Genomic DNA, 7,320 nt, shown 5'->3' with positions numbered 1-7,320 from the left:
AAAAATAATATAATTTATTGTCAAGTCAGCTAACATACAGTGTATATGATGTGCTCTGGGTTTTTGGGGTAGTCTCCCGTGGTTCATCGCTTACATACAACACCCAGTGCTCATCCTAACAAGTGTCCTCCTCAATGCCCATCACCCATTTTCCCTTCTACCCTGCCCCCCCCCCATCAACCCTCAGTTTGTTCTCTGTATTTAGAGTCTCTTATGGTTTGCCTCCCTCTCTGTTTGAAACTGTCTTCCCCTTCCCTTCCCCCATGGTCTTCTCTTAAGTTTCTCAAGTTCCACACATGGGTGAAAACATGATATCTGTCTTTCTTTGGCTGACTTATTTTACTAAGCAGAATACCCTCCAGTTCCATCCACATTGTTGCAAATGGAAGGATTTCATTCTTTCTCATTGCCAGGTAGTATTCCCTTGTATATATAAACCACATCTTCTTTACCCATTCATCAGATGATGGACATTTAGGCTCTTTCCATAATTTGGCTGTTGTTGGAAAGTGCTGCTATAAACATTGAGGTACATGTGCCCCTAATGAATCAGCACTCCTGTATCCTTTGGATAAATTCCTAGCAATGCTATTGCTGAGTCGTAGGGTAGTTCTATTTTTAATTTTTTGAGGAACCTCCATGCTGTTTTCCAGAGTGGCTGCACCAGTTTGCATTCCCACCAACATCAACGAACTTTGACTTGTACAGAGCAAAAGACTTGGGATCATTTTTGATGCCTGTTCTGCTTCCACTATCCACTTACAAATTGTTACCAAATGTTTTGGCTTTACTTTGAAAATTACCCAGAATGCACTTTCACCATCCCCTCTACTGTCATTCTCATCCACACCACCATTATCTGTCACCTGGATTGCTCTTAAGTGGCTTATTTGCTATTGGATCTTTTCATTGTTCTATTTCCTACTCTCAACACAGCAACCAAAATGACTGGTTTAAAATTTAAGTCAGGCTCTGACACTTGTCTGCTCAAAACCATGCAATAAATCTGATTTTACTCCTAATAAAAGCCAATGTTTTTACAATGGCCCTTAAGTACTTCTCAGAGTACTTACTGAGTAGCGCTGATGTCCAAATCCTCAGTGTTGAGTGAGTTGTGCTAGTTAAAATTCAGAGCCCTAGGCCTGACCTTCTCAATAGGAACCTCTGGGAGGGAGTCCTAGGGATCTTGAACAGACTCTGTGGTAATTGTTATGCACACTAAGGTTTTGTGCACCCCTGGTACACAGCCTCTCTCAGCTCTGCTCCTGTGATTCTTCTTGTTTGCTCTGCTTCAGGTCCCCTGGACTCTTTCATGTTCCTTGGAAACCTCACCTTTGAGTAAGAACCTTTGCAGTCACTGCCCCTTCACCTGGCAAGTTTTTCTTTCAGACTGCTGCACAGGTTAGACCCTCACTGACCTCAAGTCTTTGCCCAAATAGCACCCTCGCAATAGGGCCTACTTGGATTCCCCAGTTACATTCACTTCTCACCCTGCCTTTCATACTCTTGACTTTCCTTAAACCTCTTCAACTTTTTTGCCCCCATGGCCTATCACATTGCTATGGAATGGGAGAAGATATTTGCAAATAACCTATCTGATAAAGGGTTAATTTCCAAAATATATAAGGAACTTATAAAGCTCAATGCCTCAAAATCAAACAATCCAGTTTAAAAAATGGCAGGAGACATAAATAGACATTTTTCCAAAGAGGATATACACAAGGCCAACAGACACATGAAGACACATGCACCATCACTCACCGTCAGAGAAATACAAATCAAAACCACAGTGAGGTGTCACCTCACACCAATCAGAATTAACAACACAGGAAACAACAGGTGCCGGCAAGGATGCAAAGAAAGGAGAAAGCTCTTTCCCTGTTGATGAGAATGCAAACTGGTGCAGCCACTCCAGAAAACAGTGTACAGGTTCCTCTAAAAGTTAAAAATAGAACTGTCCTATGATCCAGCAATTGCACTACTAGGGATTTACCTGAAGGATACAGAAATACTGATTTGAAGGGGCACATGCACCCTGATGTCTATGGCAGCATTATCAGCAATAAACAAAAAGTATGGAAAGAGCCCAAATGTCCATCAACTGATGAATGGATAAAGAAGACGTGGGGGGTGTGTGTGTGTGTGTGTGTGTGTGTGTGTGTGTATTCTATTATATATTACTGATCCTTCAGAAAGAATGAAATCTTGCCATCTGCGATGACATGGAAGGGATAGACAGTATTATGCTAGGCCAAATAAATTAGAGAAAGACAAATACCATATAGCTTCACTCATGTAGAGTTTAAGAAACAAAATATGTGAACAGAGTGTAATGGAAGAAAAAAAGAAAGGCAAACGAGGAAACAGACTCGTAACTATAGAGAACAAACAGGGTTACTAGAGGGGAGGTGGAGAAGGGTTGGGTTAAATAAGTGATGAGTATTAAGGAGGGCACTTGTTGGGATGAGCACTGGGTGTTGTATGTAAGTTATGAATCACTGAAATCTCCTGAAACCAATATTACACTGTACGTTAACTGGAATTTAAATAAAAAGTTGGAAAGAAAAAGTAAATTAAAAAAAAACATTAGTGTTGAAACATACATACAAACATACATACATAAAATTACTAACATTCGGTCTAAGTTATTAGCTTATCACATATATTGTGGATGATCTGTTTTGTCCTTCTGGAACATAAGCCTAACACAGGTTAGGGATTCTTGTCTTGCTCACTCACAAATCCCAACTGTCTACAACAATGCCTGGCATATAGGGTGGCTTGGGACTTATTGAGAATAATTGAGCAACAATTTATGGTTGTGGAAGTCTATTGTAAATTTTTGCTTTGACATAGGAAAACATATTAAAGGAAAGACTAAGAAAAGTACTTATAATATGGTAAACATAAATAAGGAAAGCAAATTACCATATTTTCAGTAGATTTTTGTTTCTTCTATAAAGAATTTATAGAGGGGTGCCTGGGTAGCTCAGTCGGTTAAGTGTCAGACTTCGGCTCAGGTCACGATCTCACTGTTGGTGGGTTTGAGTTCTGCGTTGGGCTCTGTGCTGACAGGTCAGAGCCTGAAGCCTTCTTTGGATTCAGTGTCTGTCTGTCTGTCTGTGTGTCTGTCTCTCTCTCTGCTTCTCCTCTGCTTGTGCTCTCTCCCTCTCAAATATAAAATAAACAAACTTAAAAAAATTGTATTTAAGAATTTATAGAATTTTTCATAATTTTTCAGGAAAAAAGGTAAACATAAAAGCAAACACTTTGAAATAAGGATTTGTTAGAATAATATTTTAAAAGACCAACCATCTCTTTAATTAAAAAATACCCAGAACTAGTATAAATTCTTTCTCTGAAGATTTGTTTTGTGGTAAGCAGTCTGTCATTTTTAATTTTATACTTTATTCCTTGTATTTTTGGTTAGTATTTTTTCTCCCAAATATAATCTATATAATCTTATATTTCTTACAATTAAAAGACATGGAGATGTTGAATTCTATCTTAAAATAAAATACAGCTTTTTTATATGGTAATTTATCTGTTCTACCATGAGACGGTTTAGATACTTTGTTTGGGAGAGGGGATAAGCAAAGTAAGAAGAGAAATATATTGTCATTAAAAAAATATTCTCGGTAGTCACCCATATTTCCATAGAATGCGTTCAAGAGTCTTTCGAGAGTCTAATCTGTTGTTTAGTCCCCCAAACAAATTGTGAACTGAAGCTTGGGTGAATTTTGAATGGCTCTGGTTATAACTACATATAACTTTAGCTGCTTACAATTCCTGTGTTGAGGAGTGAGAAAATGAGATGGAGAATATAAACTTATATACGAGTTATATATAAACTTATATAGAAGTTATATATAAACTTATATATATGAGTGAGAGAGGGAGCCTACTGAAAATTATCCCACCGATTCAAATCCCAGTTACCATGAACCTCCTCATTCTTTGCCCTAAATACTAGGGTAAGCTAAATAATACTGCTTATTATAATCTACAGCTTTAATAATAATGAGAGTCAACACACCATGCATAATACAAAAAAAGAGAAGTTTTTATTAAGTTATTATTTAGAAAGGACATTTTGGAAGAAAAGCATGAAGAATAGGATCCATTGAAAATGATCATTTCAAGATGGCAAAATTCACCGTTCTTTTTACTGTTCTGCCTTCTATTGTGCTGGGCTGTATTATTCATTTTTATCCCCAACGTATATTATACTTAAGAAATGTTATAAACGTTGGTTGAATAGAAAAGTGAGAAGATGGACCTTAAAGTTTTTTTAGCTCAATTCTCCTTTTTAGAAATAGCCCCAACAATAATGGCTATTGTTCCTTTAGAGGTTCTGATAGATCGATAACCTGAGTTAAGTACCTTAAGGCATTTATGCTAAAGAAACAAGAGGTTTATTTAATGAAGGCAAAACTACTCACCCATTAGTTTTGATCAATTGCTTTGTGGTCACTTTCATTAGACTGTTTAATTTGAATCACAATTAGATTCTATCCTTTTAAAAGGTAAAGCAGATTCTTTGGCCATTAATTAAAGGTTCTAACTAAAGTTAGTTGCAAGATGGATGTTACGTACCTTCCACTGATGAACCAACTCCGCAAAATAGTGCACTTCTGGTTTGAGAAGCAAAGATTGTAAGTCTAATTATGAAAACTGTTGCTTCTTCCTGGAGCAGGTGGATAGGAACTCACAAAATGGTTTCAGGTCTGTTACTGCAGCACACTGTTCCCTAGGATTTCATACCAACAAAATAAATCTCTACATGCTATTCTTCTATAGGAATATAAATTCGTGTACATAATTTATAAATTGATTAAAATGAGAATGCTGCTTAAATAATGATCTATATTAAACAATTCTTGCCCCTCATTAAAGTGGTGAAACGACATACCAGTTCTCAAATGCCCAGACTCCATGTAACACAGTTTGCCTCAAAAGCAATGCCACAAACAGCTCAAAAGCGGAAGTCTCTGCATCTTGGAGAGGTAAAACCTCAGCAATTGCCAATAATGCTTGAGTCAGCTATTAGCAATCTTCTGCCCTCCTGCCTTTAAAAACCACTCTAAGAGGAATGTTCCCGTTTGGTAAAATAAAAATAAACATTTTTAATGAATCAGGTACTAAGGGGAAGACTATTTCGCATTTATATCTATATAACTCTAAAGTCCATTATTCTTGAGACTGCTGGTGCTAATGACATCAAATGTAGATATTTCTAGTCTACACTCATGGAAGCTCTACAAAACCTGCAAAAATAAAACTAAAAATAAAACATTGTCTTCAATGAAAGTAGGATATAGCCACAATTTCAACACAGAAGGAAACTCTGTCTTCCAAATTTAGTGCCATTTGGAGCGATTTAAGAAAGAACACAAGAGGTAATGCAAGTAGCAGATGTAGATAGTTCTAAAAGTAAATTACAGGGCTCCTGAAAGTTTCAAGCAGCATTTCATTTCCTTGGAACAACAAAGTCTAGAGGTATGGATAAGCCAAAGTCAAAGGAGGACATCCGTGTAAAAACTTAGTTTGACACTATGAAGAACAAAAGTTAGTAGAACCAAAAGAAGTCATGGACTAATCCACGATCAAATTACAGTTGGAAACGTTAACTCCTTCCTCTCAAGAGTTGGCAGAAGCAGAAAAAAATCAGAAGAAAATACAGAAGTTCTAATCAACACAACCACCAACCTTGACCTAACTGGCATATGTATAACACATCTCCCAGCAATTAACGATTTACATTCTGTACAAATGTGCACAAAATATTTTTAAAAATTATCATATCCTGGAACCAGAAGAAAACCTGATTACATTCCAATGATTGCAGTAATTCAGAATCTCTTCTCTAACTGCACTGACTTTAAGCTAGAATCAGTAGTAAAAACATAACTAAAATTTCCAAACCACCTAGAAATTACATAAAAATTCTTAAGGTATCAATGGAAACTAATATAAAAAGGGCCCCTCCAAAATCTTCCATTCAAGTTATCTTTGCATATTCATAGAATATCTATATGTTAGGCAATAAAGTAAACAAATTCCAAAAAGAAGAAATACGATCTGTCACATTCTATAAAAAAGAGTAAAATATAGAAAACAATCGTAAAAAATATAAGAAAATCTTCATAGGACTTTGAAAATTTGATATGATTGCCACTTTGGGTTAAAGGAAGAAATAAAAATGCAATTGCATTTTTCCTTATACCTCCTTTTATTTTTTTATTGAATTGTGGCTGGCAAACAACATTACATTCGGGTGTACAACATAATGACTCAACATTTATATACATTATAAAGTGAGCACCAAGATAAATGCATACAAAGTTGTAACATTATTAACTATATTTTGTATGCTGTACATTGTATCCCCTGTCTTATTCATTTTAAAACTGAAAGTTTGTACCTTTTAATCCCCGTCCTCTATCTTGCCCATTCCTTTACCATCCTCACCTCTGGAAACCACCAGATTGTTCTCTGTATCAATAAATCTATTTCTGTTTTATTTTGTCTGTGTATTTTCTTTTTTAAATTCCACATGTAAGTGAAAGAGCATATTTGTCTTTGACTTATTGTGTTAGCCTAATACCCTCTAGATCCATCCATGTCGTTGCAAATGGCAAGATTTCATTTTTCATGCCCAAATAATATTCCACTGCGTGCACATGTGTATATGTGTGCACACACATATATACACCACATCTTGCTTTAAAAAAAATTTTTTTTAGGGTTTATTTTAAACTGCTAAGAACAGATACTACACATGATCTTAGCCAAAAGGCCAAGAAGCGATTAGGGTTTATTTTAGAGGGAGAGTGCAAATGCAACTGGGAAGGGCAGGGAGAGAGAGGGAGAGAGAGAATCCCAAGCAGGCTCTGTGCTGTCAGTGCAGACCCTGATGTGGGGCTCAGTCCTACAAACTGTGAGATCATGACCTGAGCTGAAATCAAGAGCCGGATGCTCAACCAACTGAGCCATTCAGGTGCCCCACATCTTCCTTTTATCTACTGGTGGGTGTTTAGGTTTCCTCCATATCTTGGCTAGTATAAATAATGATGCAGTGAACATAGGGGTGCATATATCTTATTGAATTAATGTTTCTGTTTTCTTCAGATAAGTAACCAGAAATAGGTTTGCTAGATGATTTGGTAGTTCTACTTTTCATTTTTTTGAGGAAACCCCATACTCTTTTTCATCGTGGCTGCACCATTTTGCATTCCCACGAACAGTGTGCAAGGGTTCCATTTGCCCACATCCTCACCAACCCTTGTTCTTTCATACCTTTTTGATAATAGCAATGCT

At 36.6% G+C, this 7,320-nt stretch overlaps 1 pseudogene; it reads right to left on the bottom strand.

Moving 5' to 3' along the window:
• Window positions 1–6,638: 6,638 nt before the first annotated feature.
• LOC132660518 (U2 spliceosomal RNA) lies at window positions 6,639–6,811 on the bottom strand (annotated as a pseudogene).
• Window positions 6,812–7,320: the final 509 nt, after the last annotated feature.

The sequence above is a fragment of the Panthera onca genome, chromosome B4, assembly GCF_046562875.1.
Source record: "Panthera onca isolate mPanOnc1 chromosome B4, mPanOnc1 haplotype 2, whole genome shotgun sequence".
Classification (NCBI taxonomy): domain Eukaryota; kingdom Metazoa; phylum Chordata; class Mammalia; order Carnivora; family Felidae; genus Panthera; species Panthera onca.
The sequence above is the reverse complement of the archived record's forward strand: the minus strand, read 5'-3'. Positions and strand labels throughout refer to the sequence as shown.